The sequence below is a fragment of the Acomys minous genome, assembly GCF_964271855.1.
Source record: "Acomys minous genome assembly, chromosome: 3".
NCBI classification, from domain to species: Eukaryota; Metazoa; Chordata; class Mammalia; order Rodentia; family Muridae; genus Acomys; species Acomys minous.
The window spans coordinates 124,931,023-124,950,549 of NC_140485.1; the positions used below are offsets into that span (position 1 = coordinate 124,931,023).

Genomic DNA, 19,527 nt, shown 5'->3' on the forward strand with positions numbered 1-19,527 from the left:
GATAACAGGACCTATAACTCAACCTCAGGATTTGAACACCTCGCCTGCTTGCTATGTCTTTCGTGTTAGCCTCAACTGCCAATTCTCTCCGAATAAAGGAAAGACTTCTGTTGCTACCATGCAATTATCAGCCACAAGATACAGGTCTGTGATGGAGTTTATCTCTGGTACCTAATGTTACTGACTGCCCTGCCTACACAACTAGCAAAAAGCTCTTAGCAACAAGGCTGTCAGTTTGACAGCGTATTCTGGGCTTTCGCTTAGGAGGGTCTGACTTCTCTGTAACGGGGAAGGTGACATCTTTCTCTACTGGTGAGTTCGCCGCCACTTTCCTCAAGTATGATAGCAGGGCTATAAATACAGGTTGAAATTATTTTTAGTTCAAAGATTTCACAGAGTGCTCGAGTTTCTCTCCCATGCATACGTGTCAACAGTATGTGGCCTAGTTTACAGACTTCTTACAGAAAAGTGGGATGGTGCCCCCTAGTTGAGTCTCTCTAAGCAAAGTTGAAGAAACACAAGGACACCTCGACCATTTCACTCATCCATAGTCCTGTGCTGACCGAACAGCTCAAGCCTTAGCCAACTATGTAAGATGGGAGAGACCAAGCAGCAAACTAAATACATAGAATGTTCTATAAATTAATGACTCAGAATCCAAAATTGTTTTCACTAATTTTACACAAGCTCTTGCCTTGTAAATAGTTCAAATGAACTGAACTGCTCAGAAGTAAGCGGGTTTGACTGTACCTCACACACGTGGTATAGCCTTCACTCTCTCCAGCCTCTGCTTGGACAAGTCTAACAACCACAAGTTCATCGTAAGCCTTGTTTCCAATCACATAGACACAGCAACTGTCAATCCAGGAAGCAAGACTTGAGTCCCGTAAGCTAGTCCACCATCATTCCCGGTTTTAGTAATTCCATATCCATTACGGAATTAAGCTTGCTACCAGCAAAAACCTTTTTTTTTTTTTTAACTGTTGGGGAGCTTGATTACCCTAGATTAGAAACTACACTATCATGATGAGTTTTATACTTCAATTTGTGACATTATTTCCTACACTGTGTAGCACAATTAAGAGCTTAGAAAAAACACAGCTGGTGCTGGAGAGGTGATATGGTGGTTAAGAGCGCTGGCTGTTCTCCAAGGTGACCCAAGGTTGATTCCCAGCTCCCACCTGGCAGTTCACAATTATCCGTAAGTTCCAAAAGATCTGCACCTTTTTCTGGCCACCAAGGGCACCAAGAGCACAAGTGACGCACAGGCATGCATGCAGGCAAAACACTCCTATGCATAAAATAAATAAGGAAGTCTTTAGCTGGGCATGGTAGTACATACCTTTCATCCCAGTACTCAGGAGGCAAAGGCAGGAGATTCTCTGTTGAGTTTGAGGCCAGCCTGGTCTACATGGTGAGTTCCAGGACAGCCGGGGCTACATAGAGAGACTCTGTCTCAGAATAAAAATCAGTAAATATATAAGTAAATAATAAAAGTAAATAACGTATAGCTGAAATGTTTTAGATGTTGATGTACAGTTTAGAAAGCAATTGATTTTATCTTTTGAAATTTAAAAATAACCAAAATCATTAGCTCTCTAAGCTAAGATCAGATTATTTAATTATCTATATAGAATCAGAGGCAAGAACAGGCATAAACCAGTATAGCATAAAAGCCATATAGGGGAATAAATCCTTCTTGAGCATTAGGCTCTGCAGATGCCACATTTGAGTTCATCCTGTAGCAGTTAGCTTTGGTAAAAGCTTAGGAGATTAGTAGGAGATAGTTCTGGGAATCTCTTAGGAGGTGTTTCCAGAGGCAATTAGCTGGTGGGAGGGATCTGCCTTGATGCTGGATGACGTCATTTACTCCCTCTTCCTAATCTCTATGATGTCAGTTACTTTATTCTGCCACACCCTCCATGCCATGACAGCCTAAAACGCCTCTCATTTGGAACAAAATCTCTCTCTCTCCCCTCCTGTAGATGTATTCCTCCTGATTCTCGTCACCACGACAAAAGGCTAGGTGTATCCTATATATCACTGTTGGGAAAACGATAAGAAATCATTTTTCGTGCCTTAATTATATCAGAAAGTGGGAAAACGTATTCCAGCTTCACATAGTAAGCTTCACCGAGAACAGATAGATACCAAGTTATACTATAGGGTTAGTTGTTCCTGTCACTTTCAGGACAGGAGTTTTGTTCTCCATGTTTTTTTGTTTTTTGTTTTTTTTTGTTTGTTTGTTTTACTGTATCCTTGAAATGTCTTATTATTTAATAGCATCCCCTTTAATGTGGCAAATATGATTGCTTACTGGACATTTTATGGGCTGAATTCAATTAAGTTACTGTCTTTTACAACCTGAAATGTACCTAATGTACCTATTAAAGAACCAGCACACACACACACGCGCACACACGCGCACACACACACACACACACGCACGCACGCACGCACGCACACACGCACACGCACCCTTCACTACGTATCTCACTTCCTGCGATAAGCCCCAACATTCTAGTAGCAAAGGTAAACAGTGAGAGTTACCCTCACCCCAGCCTTAACCCTCAGCTCTCACACTTAATCACCACACCAATCTTATCAAGTGTCCTCTCTCCCTTTTGTCTGCCTTCTAACTCCACGGCAGAGACCTAGGTTGTAACTTTCGCTGTTTCCCTTTGGGGAAACACAGCAATTATCCTTAAGTCCTCCCAAACCATGCTGTACAGAGACGTACGGAATCAACCATGAGTGGCTTTTATGAATCACAAATCTGACTATGATGCGCTTTCCACTATTCCTCAGTGCGGCCAGAAAGACAGCTCAGCAGGTGAAGGTGTTGCCAACGACTTCAAGGTCCTGAGTTCAATCTCTAGACCCCACCTGGGAGAAGGCGAGAAGAGATTCTTGAAAGGCTGGACTCTGATCTCCTCACAGAGGCTGCAGCACCCCTACACACAACACAGCAAACGCGCACGCACACACACACACACACAAACTAGAAAGTGTTTTGTAGAGACCTTTCCGTTGATTCTGCCCTGTCCGTATGGAGTCTTGTGTCAGCAATCACTCATGCGGTTGTAATTATTAACTCTTGGATCTGAACTGCCTGTTTGCTTTGGAACTTCCTGATATCAGAGGCTACTGTACCCATTAGTTCCCCTCCAGCCCACAGCAGAGTACATGACACATTTGTGGACCTGGTGTAGATAGAATGACAGGGCTCCGGACGAACACTATGTAACTCTTCACAGGACACGCCCCAAAAATTTATTAAAGTAGGTGTCCCGGTCGGCTTTTTAGTCAACTTGACACCTCCACTGAGAGAATGCCTCCATAAGACTGGTCTATATGCAAGGCCTGTGGGACATTTTCTTAACCAGTGATTGATGTGGGAGGGAACCAGGCCCATCCCTAGGCAGGTGGTCCTAGGGTGTGCAAGAAAGCACGCTGAGCACACCACTGAGCAGCAGCCTTCCATGGCCCTGCCTCAGCTCCTGCCCTGACTTCCTTTGATGAATTGTGGAGTGAAACGTAGGACAAATAGACCCTTCCCTCCCCACGTTGCCTCTAATCATGGCTTCTATCACTGCAATAGAGAGCTAACCGTGACACTGGGCAATGATATAACCACTGGAAATCCTGAGTTCTCTATCTACAAAAATGCAATCACTAAATTATGTGCCTGTTTTGATAGCGGGAGAATGTGTTTAGTGCAGGGAAGCACTGACTATGTCTACAATGGAAGCAAGCAACAGAAAATTTCCTTTTTCCTTCCTTTCCTTCTTGCTTTCTTCTTCTTCTTCTTCTTTTTCCTCTTCCTCTTCTTCTTTCTTTTCTTTTTAGTCTGGCTCTCCTAGAACTCACTGGCTTTGAACTTTGAGATTTGCCTGCCTCTGCCTCCTGAGTACTGGAATATTAAGGTGTGCACAGCAACGCTCAACAACAGAATTCTTACTTCCCATGTACAGACAGACACGTTTATCAGACATCAGCACAGCAGGTCATGTCTATACACCTGTGCTGTCCAATATACTTGAAAGCGCTGATTTTTACATCTTAAATAATTTAGGCCCAACAGCCCCATAGCACTGCAGAGCGACCAGCCTGACACAAGTGGTGCCCCATTATGTTCCTGGCACTCCCCCCTGCTCTCCACATCAGTCATGTTCATAAGCATTCAAACTCCAGTGTTCCTCAGCATGTGTGTTGTCATTCATCTACTCAATGTGGTCCCTTCTGCTGGAAAAATCGTAGTTAAGTGGCTCTAAGAGGGCCAGAAAGAACTCTGCACAGCATCAGAGGATCACGTGACAGAGGCCCAGTGTATCTCCTTCCAGTAAGTTCTTTAAAAAACTGTATTTTGCTAAGCTAATACAGTCTCTTGCTTTAGGTAACTACATAGGCATGCACTTGCTCTGCTTATTGCCTAAGGCTGTGAATTCACCAAGGGTCTTGGTCCCTTGCATAATTGAGTACCCATGACAGAGTGGCTGACCCTGTGACTGAAGAAGATGGACCAACGTGACTCGGAGACACAGACGACAGCAGCAGGTGCACAGAAACCAGGAGGAAACCTCAGCTCCAAGGTTCCCATCTCAGCTCTGTTTTCTGCAGGAAAGAAACATTTGACCTCCCATCTGTCAGAAACTACTACTTTAATTACAGCTCCTGACTCTTCTATAATAATGATTACGTGAGATAAACCAGACACATAAAGATTAATGCAAATGGTATAACCGAGAGTCATAAAAATAGCTTTTAACTCCCCAGCCCTGTGTTATTACAGAGAACAATGCCCTACAAATAGGCACAGCATCGTGCATATGTCTTACCAATTTGAGTACATGTCTATAGGGAAAGTTCAAGCTTAAAATAATTTTAAGGATGGTTACACTTCCATTTGTAAACTCCGGGAAAAGGACACATGGGCTCACCGTAGTCATTATCTGCACTGTACAATCTTCGTCTGTCACCAGCACAAGAAGTTGTTTAAATCAGCTCTTATGTATATGACCTATCTCCTTAATTACACCAGCGGCACTATACAGACAAGGACTATCAGCCCTCGACAGCACTGAGCAGCAGTAACAGTTCACCTCTGTTCTATTCTTCTCAGCTCATGAATTACCTTCCCCTTTATCCATAACATCATCTGCAGGACAACACCAAGACAGGCTGAGACTTTTATTATCTCCATCTTTCAGGAAAGTCCGTTGATAACAGTCAGTCTACAAAACCACTGGGTTAGCTGCCCTAAGCTTACAGCTCTTATCTCTACATTACAGAAACTGCCCAGCATTTCAGGATTCTAAAAGAGAACCCAGATTTCATGTATTTGTTGTCCTTATTAGAGACTGGACCATGCATCTATCTCACTGTATACATGTGCATATATGTATAGTTACTAACACATTAAATTATGATTTTGAAAAGTGTTCTCAGCCTCAGTCTCTTAGCAAATCTTTATGATACCTCGTAAAGCAGGTGTGAAAGTGTAGTACAGTTCCCATATATACAGAGAAGTCGGAGTTTGGAGGCATCTCAACTACTGACTGTCCTGACATGATGGAGAAGAATGATCCGTGTTCATGGGCTGTATGTTCAGGTCACCTTCCATTCAGCTGGGTAACTTCACATGAGCCATCCACCCTCTCTGGGCCTCACCTTCCTTCTACATAAAAGGACTAAGTGACTCACAGCTGCACCAACTGGTTAAAATTCCATCCTTTGCAATTTGCCATTTGGCGGTGTCCCTGAGGCAAGGCCCTAGATGGTGAGGTTTTTGCTGGATCTCTGTCTCATGCCATGCACTATAACGGCCCTTAGACTGTTCCTGCTGCTCCACAATGGAAAAACTGGACCTAAGTAAGGCATTTGTTCTGTCTGTCCGTTTGTTTGGTCTTTATGGAATGTTAGAACCAATTTATTCTTTGCTTTCTTAGCTAGTCCCAGCCCCCATGAGGAGCAGGCATGTACAGACAAGTTCTGGGGTCCAGGGACAAGGGTGTGTCCTCATGTAACCTCTCTACCACACTTACACCTTGAGCATAGGGGACACTTCTTTTCAGGGGCTCTGCTCATTTTCTTTTCGGTTTTCAATGAAATAGTACAAAACCCCGGATTACAGAAGACAGTAGCTCTTAGGCTCAGATTCTAGAGCAGGGCTACAATGAACATAAAGCAATTTAAGCAACCCACTCAGGTCCAGAGGAAGAAAAGTCCAGTAGAGGCTCTCCCGGTAAATGGTCGAGACATGTGAGCACAGATCAACACACAGTACCTCCGTTGGCACAGAGATTGCTCTGCCCGGCATCCCTACAGTGGAGGTTGGACATGAGCAACCTGACCCCCTCAACAGTCTTTAGTGCCTGGCAGTAACCTGAGCTCCTCTGGGTTATTTTTGCTGATGGCTTGTGGTTCTTAAAGGGACTGTGTTCCTGAGTACACTTATCTGAACAAGGGAGACAAAATAATGACAGGAGAAATGGCATAATCCTCTCCTCATTTTTTTAATGAGGGTAAAAACTAAAGAGCAGATGAATGTGAAGGAATACAGTATGACTGTCCTAGTGCCCTCTCAAAGGGATCAATTATGTGTCTTGTGGAGAAGCATCACTGTTTTAGAATGTGAAAATGGTAAGTAACAAGGAATTCTATTGGCTTAAGGTGTAAACAGGTGGCAGGCTATGCCCAAGGCTTTGTCCTCAGTGCAGGTCAGCTATTTAAACTGGGAGTATGGGGCAGAGACTGGAGTGGGAAACGGTGCCAGGATGGGCTGTATGGTTTTCAGAAGATGTATGATTATTGCATTGTACAAAAAGGCAAAGTTCAGTTAGAGTTCATAACATGTTCAAAAGCTCACGACATGGTTGGTACATACATGGACTCAGCAAGCATTGTTACCTACACAAGACCTGTACAAGATTAAGTCAGATAAAATTCCAGTATGGAGTAAGGGGTGGATGGAGCTTCCCAGGATCTACCCTTACCTCAGGAGCACTGCTGGGGGAGAGGTTTGTTTTGTTATGTCAACTTGACACAGATTAAAGTCACCTGGGAAGAAGGCACCTAAATTAAGGAATTGCCTCCATTAGATTGTCTGTGAATATGTGGTGCATGTGGTCGGGGAGGGTATTTTCTTGATTCACGGTTGATGTCAGAAGGCCCAGCCCACTATTGGTAGTGATGTCCCTTGGGCAAGCGGACCTGGGTTGTATAAGAAAGCAAGATAAGCAAGGCAATAAGCAAGTGTTCCCCCATGGTCTCTGCCTCATTTCCACCAAGTTCCAAGCTTAAGTTCCTGCCCTGACTTCCCGCAGGAACGAATTGTGACCTGGAATTGTAAGATGATAACAAACAAACAAGCCTTTCTTGTTGGGTGGAAGATGTGTCAGGAGGGAGCCCAGGATGGGCCGGACGGAGGGACTGGGTGTGGATATGATTGAGATACATTGCATACATATACACATTTTTGAGTTACAAATTTAAAATATTATTTTAAAAGAAAAAATAAGGGTAGCCGATGAGTGCAGCTCTCTTTCACCACACACACACACACACTCTCTCAATAGAAATAGCGTGCTGATTCCAAGAGCAAATACCCACTCAAAAAACCAACTCTAGTGAACAACTGGTCCTTCCCTCATCCATTCCCCCATCCCTATACTGACCATGAAGGAGCAGGAATAATCCAGGAATAAGGGAAGTAAGATCGAGTCATAAATGACAAGGATTGCAAACCTGCTGGTGACCTTGCCCAATATGGCGCCACAGACAGAAGTTCAGTGGGAATCAATGGCACCAGAGTTCATTGGCTACTTTTGGGGATTCAATGAGATCAATACACACGTAATGTTTGGGACTGGAGTCACGCACACAGAATCCCCCTCAGTGAAAAGTGTTGCTGGTACCTGGGCTCTCCATCTTCCTACTCAGCAGGTGTAGGATTCGGTTTGCCTTGAAATCTGACAATGGGCAATCAGGAGAAAGCTGCTGCTAGTTGGGGGTGGGGGGTGCTTTGCAGGATCATCTCTAACACTCAGAACTTTATCAGGCAAGCACTGACTCTCCTTTGGAGGTGAGAGAACTGAAGCTCAGAAGAGCAAGGGGATCTTAATTCGGGTCTGACTTCAAAGCCTGAACTGTCAACTCCATCCTTCCTCTCAAGTGGAGAATAATAGAGGAAGGGCTTGGGGGCGGGGGCTGCACAATTACCTCAGGCCCGGTGGTTCTGTTCCACACCAGTTAACTGTGCCCTTAACCCTGCCCGTTAACCTTCCAATCTCTAGTCTACCTTTCAGCCACATTTCCCCCCTTTTGGTCTAATCTCTGCAGGAAGTTAACCATCCATTATCAGACTAGAGGTTACTCTACAGAGAATAAGGTTCTAGCACAGCCAGAGCTATAACAAAGAGAAACCCTGTCTAGAAACAAAACAAAACAAAACAAACAAACAAACAAATGGCAAGTGGAAGAAGGTACTAGAATTGATGTACACAAGTTCTTGATGCAGTAACTCCACCCCTAGGCTACACCCTACAGACGTGTATTCTGGTGTGCAGAGAACGACTGTTTGTTGTACAAAGAACCCAAATGCATGCATGGTAAAAATGGCTAAATGACCTTCATGCAATGGAATTCAACACTGCCATGAAAGCGAGTGGCTGGTACATACAATGTGAATTAATCTCATTAACATGTACTGAGTGAAATAAGCCAGATGCACAAAAAACCAAAGCATATGATCTCATCGCTATCAATTACAAAAAACAGGCAGAACTGAGAGAGATGGTGTGAAAAGTCAGGATTTAGCTACCTTGGGGTTCTGCAAAGACTAAAAGGGGCAAGAGGGTGCCCTTAGAATGCTAAGAACACTCTAGATTTTGCCAGAACTGATGCTCACTCAATTTTTAAAATGACTGACATTCCTTCCTGTCCATGTTTTATTACACACACACACACACACACACACACACACACACACACACACCCCTACCTAGATTTGATTTGTCCTGATCATCTCTTTAGAACTTTTTGAGTCCACTTTTGTCTTACACAGCAGACACTGAGATCCTGAGGCCAAGGGCTAAGTCTCTATCATCTTGTACATACTGACTCTTAACAAGTACTTCTGAGAGAGTCTATCTTAGCTGCTTCTGGCCAGTCCTGTTCTCCTGATTGCTAAGTCTATGTCTTCAGCCTCTCTGCTGGGCTCTAGAGCTTAGAATGTATCTGAAAGCACTGTAGTAACAATAATCGGCTCTTGGAGGAAGAACTGCCTTTGAGTCCAGAAATTCATATAAATTGGCACTTTCACCTCTCACAAGCAGCAGGCAGTTATCACCCCCACTTTATAAAACAGGAAACTGAGGCTACTTGAGGTAAAGTAACAGACCATACCAGTACACAGGAGGCAGTTGGGGAAACAAAGTGGAAATCAGGTTACTAGCAACTCGAAGCCGCACCTTTCCACAGACTGAGAGCACCGACTCACCAAATGGACAGCGTGGGCCACTGCTTTCCTCAAAGGCCTGCCTGTCTTCCTTCTCCTCGGCAGTCTCACCACTGCACTTCCCTGTCACCTAAACTGCATTCCCTGGGACTACCTCCTCTTTCCTACTCTTCACACAGACTCTGCTCAGTCACACGATGCTGTCTCCTAAGCCTGACAGCCCATCCGGTCTACATGACTCTTGACACCGTAGCATTAGTCCAGACCCTAAGTTCTACGTTTCTGTGGAGGAAGACTGTAATGGCCTGCATGCCATATCTCCCAAATCCCAAATTCAGACACTACCGGAGTCCTCACTTCCACCATTATGGCACACCCTGATGGACACAGTCACAGGCGAGCTCTCCCTCAAGCCTCCTTCCTTGTATCTCCATTCCTCCTCCACCGACTCTGCAATCCAACCATGTGCGCATGTGCTGCTCACCCTGAGAACTGCCTTGCTGCCTTCCTGCCTCAGTGCTCTGTATGCCAGCACTTTCATAATGTATTATGTGTGGTTGTTGTGGTTTGTTTTGTTTTCTTTTGTCTACTTGCTTCTGTAACATGCAGTTCTCACTCACAGTACATTAGGTCTTGGGGCAGGTACATATTTGTCTTTATTGTGTGCCTTGGCCAGCACACAACATCTAACCAAAAATACCTGAACAAATGAATTAATAAATGAAACCCATTATATATGTATTAAATAGCCCATTGTAGCAAATTTCTTTTTATCTTTATTTATTTCTATGTGTATTTTATCTGTGTACACATGTTCATGTATGTATGCACATGTGTGTACATACATGGAGAGGCCATAGCCTGATATTAGGTGTCTTCCTCTGTTGCTCTCCACCTTACTTTTGAGGCAGGGTCTCTCACTGAATCCAGAGCAAGAGTATTTGGCCAATGAGCTTCAGGTATCCTCGTCCCCATTGCTGGGATTACAGATGTATGCCACCATACCTGGCTTTTCCTTCTTCTTTTCCTACATATGTGCATGTAGTAGGCATGTTTGTGTGTATGCATGTATGTTCACGTGTGCGGGTGCATGTCTGTGTGCGGTTGCAGCTGTGCGCACATGAAGTTGGGATCTGTCAGTCACACCCCAACCCCTCCCATAATATGGCAGCTGGCTCAGGAAATGCACTGTTTATATATTCCAAGACACACACTACCTTTACAGGGTTCTGGAGAACTCTACAAATGGAGGCCTATATACATTCCTTGTCTCTTTTTAAAGTAAGTCCAACAAGAATGTTCACAAGGGAAACAATGTTGATTCACAACCCTCTTTGTGAATCTGCTAGCAAGCACCTTCAAGTAAGAGGTAAAAACAACATCTGGCTCCTGCAGAAGCACCCTCAGAGCATCCTGCCACCCCATTTCAGCCTCACTTTTGCTCCTTCTACTCTGGGCCATTCAAGATTCTGGCCTGAAGTTAAAATGGAGTAGTAAAAATAGTAAAGATCCATTTAGGGCTAGAAGTGGTGATACACTTGAGATGCTGAGGCAGGAGGATTTCGAGAGATTTCAAATTCCAGTCCTGCTTGAGTTACATAGCATTACTATCTTGGGGGGTGGGGTTCTGTATAATAGGCTATCTTTTTTATCCTAACCTCTGAACCCTAGCTTAAGTTTTCCACAGAACAAAAGCGCCCTGAGACTTGATAAGGTTATTCTCAAAGCAACTAGCAAAGAGCAGAATGCCTCTTCTTTCTCTCCTGGATTGGCCAGGAATGTGGACAGGTCAACAGTGAAGAAGTGATGCCATCCATCCTGATGAAGAAATGAAGCAAAGGGCAGCTGGGATGGTGGTGGGGGTGGCTGAGAGAAGCAGTGAGAGAAGAAATAGCATCTGATTTGCATGAGAGGCCAGGAGAGTACTGCAGTGTTACTCAGCTCACCACTCCACAGACACTTGTCATTTTAGTAAAAGGCAGCAGATTCACAGTGCACGTCCCTTCCCACAAAGGAGAAAACCAAACGCAAGGGTCAGTAGCCCCTATGCATGTAAAGCTACCATTTAACAGTGCTCTTTAGAATGAGACAGGACATCAGCACACAAATGCCCTTCCCTCCAAGACATCCAGAAAAGCGGTACCCATGCTGGCATTACCAGAGGGAAGAAGAGCAGTTTTCTTGCAGGAACCTGCATGAACTGTCCCCCCTTGCTTCTCCTCTGTTGAAGAGAGAAGAGGCAGAGGAGAGTGGCAAGGCTTGCAAATATAGAAGACCCTATTATAGGACCTGATCGACACACACACACACACACACAGACACACACACACACACACACACACACACACTGATCAGAACTGAGCCAGCTTTCTCTCCCACAAACTTCCCTCCTCCCCCAGCACCGTGCTTTGAATGCATTTGTATACGCATCCCCTTTGACAGACTAGATGTTGCCATGCAGCTGAAACCTCTGTCGTTTATCTAGAAGCACCATCCTGCTTTTAAACACCTAGAGCAAAGGTACGAGTCACCGTGAGCAATAACTGCACTTGCATTTCAGGTTTTCTCTTGACTTCGTGTTTCTCAACTTCATATGATCACCGCCACAAAAACAGCTGGCGGATTGATTTGCACTTTTCTAGCATCCTTATGCATGTGTGGTACATGAGCTTCCCCCAGCCCGACCCTTCTAGTAGACGGTTTTTATTACCTTACAACATCCAGGGAAGTTAGTGAGAAATGAAAATATAAATAAATCCATATTTAATAAGCTATTGAGATACATATCAAACATCTCATAACCGGTAGCTGTGATCTCTGGGCATGATAAATCTAAATATTATTTATATTGTGATAATGACTTTTTGAGTAAGTTTCAAGAATCAAAATAATGTCTAGAATAAATTTTCAAATATACATATATATCTGCAAGTTCTTTTTGGACCATTTCAAAGCTCTGCTACTATCCAGCAGTTTGGAAGCTAAGTAACAGAATCTGGAAAAGGAGGAGGGTGATTTCCTTGCACACATAGTGCTTCTACCACCCCTCCTTTTTAGGCTTAGCACTGTGCCTTCTGCAAAAGTAAGCTCAAAAGAGTTAAGGAAATCAAGTTTGGGTTTCCTACCTGGACATCTGCTTCTGGTCCTAGTCACAGCTTCTCATAATCTTGAGTCTCAGGTAAATTCACCAATCTGCTGACAAGAAGTTTGATATTATAATTGCTCCATCTACAGTGCATACATTAAAATGTGACTGTGAAAACGGCATCTCTAGGTTTGAATTACGAGAGCATAAACACGTGGAGGAAGGAGAAAAGAGGGTTAGAGAACACCTGTCTCTGTCAAGCTATGGTGGAGTACCATAGTGCTCCACAGAACAAAAAAGTTTAACTCAGAAAACATCTTAGGATGCCAGGTACGGTGGCCGCACGCCTTTAATCCCAGCTCTTGGGAGGCAGAGGCAGGAGGCTCTCTGTGAATTCAAGACCAATCTGAACTACACACAGAGTTCCAGGCCAGCCAGAGACACAGTGAAACCTTGTGTGAAAGAAAAAGAGAGGGTGGGACAGAGGGAGGAGGAGGAGGAGGAAGGGAGGAAGGGAGGGATAGAAGAGGGAAAGGAAATACTCAAAAGCGATGAGACAAATGTTGATGGCGTTGGATGATAACCTAAAGTATAAAATAGGCATCTGTGAGTCCAGATTGAGATTAACCAATAAAATATGCTGATAAATACCCCACCTCTGCACAAACGTCTCAAGAGAGAAAACATCATTTTTACACAATTAAGCATGTTGCTCGGGAGAAAATAGGTAGTAACTTTATAGTGGGGAAAAAAGCGTCTATCTCAACCAAGTAGTCAAGATCAATGTCACCAGGGCACAGGCGTGATAATGTGACATCCCCCTCACAAAACATAGTATCCTACACCCAAACCCGTAAACTTCAGTCTATGAATCTCCTGGCCAATATTCTTCAAAATGGCCATTCCTATAAAAACTGAGTGGAGTACATCATGGTATATAATTATACTATCATGTGTCACACTATAAATGAATGCCTAATTAATACTGAATAAACTTTTAGGCAAACCAAATTCTTCAAGTGAGTTAACCAGCCATCCAAATCAACAAGACTCACTATTTTTCTTTCCTTTCTTTTGTTTTATTTGTAGGTAGTGTAATTGTATACATGTACATATGTGTGCTCATCCATGGATGCATCTGTGAAACCCAGAAATCTAACAGGTGTCTTATTCCCCACCCCCTCTCTCCACTTAAAACTTTTTCCAAGAAAGGGTCTTTTGATGAACCTTGAATTCACTGTTTTAGCTAGAATGGCAGGCCAAGGAACCCCAGGGATCCCCCTGTCTCTACCCTCCCAGGTCTGGGGTTACAGGTGCATGTCTCCATACCAAGGTTTTATATTGATGGTAGAGATTTGAACTCGTGATCTCAAGCTTACACAGCCATCCTTCAATTCTCCAGTTTTAGGTCAGCCTTTCTCAATGGTGACTTGATGAATTTTGTTACATGGTAAGTTTTTTTTCTCTTATTTTAATGACTCCAAATCACCCCAGAATAACATCTGCAAGTGCTACACACCAGTTTTTGTTGTTTGTTTGATTGCTTGACCACAAACTGTAAGCCTATTTCATGAATAGGGACAATGCACCTTAAATAGATGGATCTAGTGTCTATTTAAATAGGTCCACACCCTCTTTCAATGGCATAACCCTGTTACCATTACAATGGTTCAAGACCTTCGGAGCACCCTAGCTAGAACTACATACTGTTTGAAAATGGGCATTCCCATCTTTTGGCTGAGTGACAGCAACAGAGCACACAAGACAGGTGGGAAACGGATGAATAAAATAAAAAATATGTGCGATGAAACAGGATGTCAGCAATGAGAACAGACTAGCTTGAATACTCAACTGCTAAGGCCACCAAAGTTACACAGAACTTCTAATGATCACTTAGTGGGAGCAGCAAAGAATCAGCTCCTTAATTTATAAGACTGTGCAATATATCCCCCAGACATACGACTTAAGACTTTAGATATTAACCACTCTATGCCAACACATTAAGGGTGCATCAACAATAATTTGAAAATCAACGTCATTCAGGCCAGAGCATACTTCCTACAAATCTGTCCTTGCCTTGCCGGTGACCAAGTGTGGACATTAAAACCACGGCTTCTGCTCTCATCCATCAGTAACGATAACAACGCTCATGGGCTCAAGAGCTTCCTTGCCAGGAGTGAATTCAAGACACCTGAGGTAAAGCACATAACCTCCGGGATACAGTGTTCACCCTGAGACTTCACTTTATGGAGACCCCAGCCAGGAGAGCTGAGTCAAGGGCATCCCAACATCACTCAGCGATTCTGATAAGTGATTTCAAAACTTGCTAGAAGGCGGAGAACCAGTGTGGTAGGGACTCTTTTGCACTGTGTTTTCTTTTTAAAGGTTCCATCATTTTCAATGCCTTCCTAGAGTCCACGGTACTTATCTCCTACAGATTTCTCTCTCCCCTCGTTTCACTGGTAACAGAACTAAGGAGGAAGCACCCATGTTGACGCATATCACGGCAGCAGTTTGCGGTTTGGAAGATCTGTTCTTTGGGAAGTGGCCTAAAAGTCATTGGTCGTTTTGGTAAATGTCTAAGGAGCAGATAGAAAGCCTGCCGGCAGCTACACATCAGGGCAAACTCACTCCCCAAGGGCTACAAACAAATACGAAATGTTGCATCAGGATGAGAGTTGAATTTCTAGAAGTTTTTGGACTTTCAAACTCTGAACTTCAACTAGTATTTGACAAGTACCTCCAAATGACAGGAAAAAATAAATAAGCAAAATAGGGACATACAGTCCCCACCTCTGTTTCCACGTGTTGAACTAATTATCTTCAATATGATCTCATTCATTCCCTTAAGAGTCATTTCCAGAAAACTCCATAACTAACACTTTGAAAAAAAAACTGGCTGAGAAAAGAGGTTTGAGTGTCACATACACTTTCCTTTATAATTTGTATTTCCCTAGAAATGTGAACAATAGCACATTCAATGCTAAAAAGCCAAAGAAAACACATAAGAAAAACAGTAGATGGATATGATTATTTCATTCCACACATTATTTTTTAAGCACAAAAAGTTAATTTCATATCAGTGTGCTAGGGTAGAAATCTTAACTTGATACGGATTTTAGCTCACATATTTCTTCCAAAATTAAAATAAGACAACCCAGTGAAACTGGGTTGCATGGTCAGAGTCCAACACAGTCCTCTCTTGACCAAGAGGAGAGGAAGGTGAGAAATCAGAACTTCACTCATACTCGCAAGCTGCCACTACTGGGAAAGAATCAACCATCCCTGTAACACTCTGCTGGGGGCAGATAACTATCTCCACCCTCAAAGACTGCTCAGCCAATGTGTTTCAGAGGTGGTACCCAACAACCCCATGCTGTATTTTATCAGTCAAGTGACCATTGACAACCCATGTTTTCATATCTTTGGATCTGTGTTAATAGTAGTAGGCTTTATGTCACATGCATTGTTGGTATCGCTCTTCTTCCTTCATGACTATTAAAATCAACTTAACCGAACACTCTCAATAACCATGCTTGCTTATAGTATCCCTAATTCAGATTGTCTTTCAAAAATCACTTAAAGAACAGCAATCTTCCATTGTCTTTCAAAATGTTACCTCCCCTATATGAGAGACTGGAGCATACACTGACCTCCCATCCCTCAGGGCAACAACCTGTTAATTCCATAAAAACCATGGCTATTCCATTTGAGAGTTCATCAGTGGCCAGATCTCTAAACCAAGCAAAACTCAAATCTGCATGGATGTTAGACCACACAGCCGTCTCCTTCAAGCCATTCATCCACACCCATGCTTTTAAAGCTTACAGAAGCATGAGATGGTAAAGGCTGCTCGTTTTATCCTTTGCCACATCCACTAGCTCCATGCGAGGTCAAACACACCACCAAATCGCATTGTTCGAATACAGGCAGTTCTCAACTTACAGACACCTGACGAAAACCAAAAATGAAACCAGCTGCTGCAAACACTATCCCAGGCCTTGCTATTACCCCTGGGGATAACCGTCTGTCATGCAGAAATTGTAAACCTTTGAAGGTAGGTTGACAGAAGAAAGATAGAAGCAAAAAAGGCAGGACTAGAAAGGAAAACCACACGGAATAGGTGCCTCATCTCAGCACTACACAATAAACCATGGATGGATGGATGGTTTGATGGATGGAGGGAGGGAGGGATGAGTGGATGAGTGGATAAGTGGATGGGTAGGAGGATGAATCAGTAGTTGAGTGGGTGAGTAGGAAGATGAATGGGTGAATGGGTGAGTAGATGGATGAATAGATGAGATGAGTGGATGGGTGTGTGAGTGAGTGGGTGGGAGGATGGATGGATGGATGGATGGACGGACGGACAGACAGACGGACTGGCAGACTAGAGGGTGGGTGCATGGATGAATGGGGAGATGGGTGGGTGGATGGATTTCCATGCTCATCTTCATAATTTCATCTTCGCTTACCCTTATCCTGCTCCAACTACATGTCAACAAACCTTCTTAGGTACTGATTCATGAACTGGATCTTCAAGAACTACAAACCAAAAATAGATAGATAGCTGTGATAAACAAAGGAGAGATCTTGAGCCCAGGACCAATCCACAGACATATATTTGCCAAAGTTTAGGTGGAGAGCAGTTGACAGAGACAGACACACATAGCAAAAGTTGGATGTTGGGATCTCCATTTAATAAACCATAATTATTATATAAGAAACCAGAGAAACGAGGCCTTTGTGTAAAACAGAAACAACAAACATGGGACTAAGGTGAAAGTAGATGCTAGGTCTGGTTTGGCGTGAGTCTTACATACTCCCCAAGAGCACCTCAGCCTTTACTTGGATAGCTTTAATGAATCATTGTAAACACATTTGAAGCCTAGTAGCATCTCAGTTCATTTATACTGGGTACTGTTAACTTATCCTGAATCTCCTCAAAATCCTAGTCGCTCTGGCTGGCCTTCAAAAGTATCTTCCTCAGCTTCCTCTTTCCAAGGAAATACAGTCTCAGAATCATAAAGTTCAGAGGCATGAAAGGCCTTCTTTAGTTCAATGACCTTCACTGAAGGTCCACCAGTGTATTCAGTAGTCCAGCCTATGCTATAAATGATTCCCTGGTCAGACCCCTGCACACTTCTTTTCATGCAGGGCCCCGATGCTATCTACTACAGAGGCCATATAGCGGTCAGTGTGAAGGGTGCTCTGAGAACTTCAACAATACTCAGCTCTTATTCAGCCCTATAAAGTGATCCTACTTTGCCTGTAATATTCTCTCTTCCAGGGATGCCATCTTCCAGCCCTATTTTTCCTTCCAAAGATGTTAACCATTCTTCAAGGCCTATATCTTCCATAGAATCTACCCCACTACCTTCAACTGGTCTTGGTCTTTATCTCTGAACTTGCAGTTGTTTTATGCTTCCCATTCCCGTCTTTGGGATATTGAGTTCCTTATGCATGCGTCACTGATGCAAGCTTGCATAGTCTGAGAGAATGCAAACAACACCAAAGTCGCCATTCTTTCTGGATCCTTCCTAGACTATTGCCAGAATCAGGCCAGGTACTTGATTATTCTTAGCTACCATTGTGGTCCCAGATCAGAAAGGAAAAGAAATGATTCAGGAGGCAAGTTTGAACACGTAGTTTTGACTGAAATATAAGACCTAGTGTTAAATAGCCAGGTCCTTCCTGTCCCGTGAACCAACTCGAGTCTAACTGGTAGGATGTTACTGTAAGGACAACACTCTGCCTACTTCAGGTTTTTCACTAGGACCTAATTGTGTACCTACAGTAAAAGACCCCTCACCTCTTCCTTCCTCTCTCTGACAAAAATAAACTCCCAAGTTCTATAACCACCGACAACACAATTCTGCAAAGAGGAGCAGAGTAACCTGAAACAACTTACTTAGCCTATTTACACAATACTCAAAGCTACTAAAAGAGGCCAAGACAGAGGATCACTTGAGTCTACGTGTTCAAGGCCAGCCTTGGTTTTCTTTGCTATGTGCAGCCTATGTATATGCTAGCACTGGTGTTAAGTTTTCCTAATTAGTATGTATGCTAAAATATCTACTTTTAATAGATGTGTCATACTCCAGGGAAATCATTATGATCTATGAAAGGATAATTAGCCACATAAAACATGATCCAACATTAGCTATGTAAAAAAAAAAAGAAGAAACATTTTCAGATCTATATGCAAAAATATTATCTGAACTTTTTGGTGACTTTAAAGCAAGCTGTGTTTTGTGGAAAGGAAGTATGCTATGTGCTGAATAATGATCCAAAATGCTTTTGTATTAGAACTATATACATGGCAATTTATACTCCAAAAAATATATCCTATGTATTTTAAGATAATTTAAATATAAACAAGGCAGGTGGGAGTAGAGCAACACCAATGAGCATCTAAGAATGAACAAGACATTAACATTCATGTACTAAAATATTTGAGACCATATGGACTAACATGCAAAAAAATGCTTGCCCATCTTTTTAGTCAGAAATGTCTCCATGTCTTTAATTGTGGATGTAGATGACCATTTGAAACCTACATGTTTGCCTATTTATCTGATTACTTTATTTCAATTCATTACAAGATTCTTGTAGTCTCCATAAGGATCCAGGAATATAGCATCTGATGGGGCAGAAGATCGCTTTGTCTCCTGGGGCCAGCTGAAGGAGCCCTTCGTGCATTTGCTGGCCCCTTCACTCTTCAGTTGTTGCACCAACTTGACATTTGTATTCTTCCTTTTAAATGCCTTGTGTCTTATTTCTTATTGTCCTGTTTCTGATTTTGATTTCTTACTTTCTGTCAGTGGTTCCTTGGGCAACCAATGTACCATGCGCTGCCAGTGGCACTCTTTCCAGCTGCTTTGCATACACTTTGCGAATTGCCTCTTGAGGACCAGAGCATGAAGCCCGTGGAAACTGATCTTGGAGAAAGGACAAACAAACTGAGCAAAGGCTCGAGAGGTGCTTT

General features: G+C 43.1%; 1 protein-coding gene across 12 annotated transcripts in view; it reads right to left on the reverse strand.

Annotated features, from left to right (window-relative positions):
* Positions 1-19,527, reverse strand: part of HIVEP2 (HIVEP zinc finger 2) — a 189,206-nt gene that overhangs the window by 135,003 nt on the left and 34,676 nt on the right. For 5 of the 12 annotated variants that reach the window (XM_084777026.1, XM_084777038.1, XM_084777032.1 and 2 more), the window contains exon 2: positions 12,583-12,649. The exons of 4 other annotated variants lie outside the window; for them this stretch is intronic. The gene's annotated coding sequence lies outside the window, so the exon portion shown is untranslated. Of the gene's footprint in view, positions 1-12,582; positions 12,653-17,014; positions 17,085-19,527 lie in introns of those variants that run through there. 3 more of the 12 variants (XM_084777033.1, XM_084777027.1, XM_084777036.1) reach the window with 2 other exon arrangements.